Source organism: Onychomys torridus, chromosome 4 (assembly GCF_903995425.1).
Source record: "Onychomys torridus chromosome 4, mOncTor1.1, whole genome shotgun sequence".
Lineage (NCBI taxonomy): Eukaryota > Metazoa > Chordata > Mammalia > Rodentia > Cricetidae > Onychomys > Onychomys torridus.
The window spans coordinates 75,208,842-75,211,141 of record NC_050446.1 but is presented as its reverse complement, the minus strand read 5'-3'; the positions used below and the strand labels follow the sequence as shown (position 1 = coordinate 75,211,141).

The following is a 2,300-nucleotide window of genomic DNA, read 5'->3' as shown; positions in this document are numbered from 1 at the left end:
CCAGCATTCCCTACCTGTTCCTGGACTGGAAATGCAATGTAAATGTAATTGCAGCAATGTCCTCCTTGATAAAATGAGTCTTCTCTGATAAAATGAGCTACACCTCAAACTGTGAGCTGAAATAAGCCTTTTTTCCTCAAGTTGCTTTGTCAAATATTTTGTCATAATAATGAAAAAGTAACTAGTAATAGTCGAGGTTTTGGCAAGTTGGGGTACTGAGTTGGAGATGCCACGTGCCGGGGCAAAGGGCTCGGAGTTCTCTGGAAAGATAGAGGGCTTCATGGAGACTCTGAAGCAAGGTAGCAGGCAGCACAAGCTCTGAGGACAAGTCTCAGGACACCTTGAGGCTGTTGCACTGGTTCATTCCAGACCACCAATGGAGCAAGGTGGGGGAGCTGATGGAGTTGATCCCAGAGAAGGCAGGAAGATGACTACCACTCAGCCCTCAGAGACCACTGTGGAAAACATGGTGAGGAGAGTCCTCAAGATTCTCCAGGAGGATGATGGCAGACTGTACTGGCACAGTGATGAGAACGATCAACAGGAGTCCCTGCACAAACTCTTGACATCCAGAAGCCCGAGGGAGGACTTCCGCTTCCATTATGCCCCACTAAACTCCAACATTATTGAGGTGATTAATGAGCTGCTGGTGGGAGCTGGAAGGCACAATGGAGAGGAGAACATTGCAGCCTAGGATGTAGAGCACATCCACTCCAATGAGGTGATCATGACCATTGGCTTTTCTAGAACAGTGGAGGCCTTCCTTAAAGAGGCAGCCCGAAAGAGGAAGTTCATTGTCATTGTTGTAGAGTATGCACTTTTCTTCCAGGGTCATGAAATGGCCATCAATTTGTCCAAAGCAAACATCGAGACAACTGTCATGACCGATGCTGCCATTTTTGCTGTCATGTCAAGAGTCACCAAGGTGACCATTGGTACAAAGACTATCCTAGCCAATATTTCCCTGAGGGGTGTGGCAGGAATTCACACTCTGGCATTGGCAGCAACCTACCACTCCACCCCACTCATTGTATGTGCACCCGTGTTCAAGCTTTATTCACAGTTCCCCAGTGAAGATTGATTTCACAAGTTTGTGGCTTCTGAAGAAGTCCTTCCTTTGATAGAAGGGGACGTTCTGGAGAAGGTCAGTTTTCACTGTTCTGTGTTCAACTACTTGTCCCCCACCCTCACTACCCTCTTTATCTCCAACGTTGGTGGGAATGTACCATCTTACATCTATTGCCTGATAAACGAACTCTACCATCCTGATGACCACATCCTCTGACACTGCCTGTCCTGTGGAACCAGCTTGGACCCAGAGAAATGTGAAGACATAGTGTTGCTATTACAATGGGGAGTAGAGAGTCAGCCTGAAAACCCCAGTGTTCCCTGCCTTCCTACTCATCCCCAGTGAGGCATGTGGTTCCAGGACTGTTCTTATCCTCTGAGTCCTACCTGAGCAGTGGGGCTTACCTGTTGATTTTGGGGCCACTTTGTAACCAGGCTGTGTTGTTTCAGGAATTTCAACCTTCTGGCTCTGTGGTGTGTTACACATATTGTGACTCTTTACTGGGTTGGTGTTTGCTCAGAAATGGCTTCTGACCTTTTCCTAGGCTGTGCCAATAAAAGCTACTGGAAACTTCTCCCCCCACAAAAACAATTCATATAATATAGGTTTTTTTTGTTGTTGTTGTTTTTATTGCAATGTCCAGATTCCCTATCTTAATACAGAGATACTTACTCATCTATGGTATTGCTGCTCTCCATATTATCTTGACTACTTCACATTAATGACTTCAAGGGAAAAATCAAGGTCTCAGTAACCTATTTATTTCCCACATGGGACCTGGATTGGTGTAGTAATAAGTACTCAACTGGTTTTCTGGTTTTACTTTTAATAATTAAAAGTATGTCAGTGTAGAAGGTGTAAAAGCTGTAAAAAAAAAAAAAAGCTAAAAGTGGAGGAATTTGTATTCACATTTTAGCTCACTGTGTGACTGTGGATAAATTACTGAATCTGTATTAACCTTGATTTTCCCAACTGGCAAAATGAAGATTAATAGCTCTCCTTCCTTCTGTGAGTCATTCAAATATTAATTTAATTTTTCAGCAGGTGAATTGCTGCTTTTACTGGGTGTCAGATATGGCTCTAGGGTTTGAGACATGGAATTGTGCAAACGTGTAGTAGAGTTTGCCTCTAGAAGCATAAAACATTTAGCAAACAAAATGGATAAAATATACAGTGTGCCAGGTAGTGATAAATTCTGAGAAGAAAACTGAATGTAGAAAAGGACTACGAG

General features: G+C 43.6%; 1 pseudogene; it reads left to right on the top strand.

Annotated features, from left to right (window-relative positions):
* The first annotated feature begins 226 nt into the window (after positions 1-226).
* On the top strand, positions 227-1,285 carry LOC118581291 (annotated as a pseudogene).
* Positions 1,286-2,300: the final 1,015 nt, after the last annotated feature.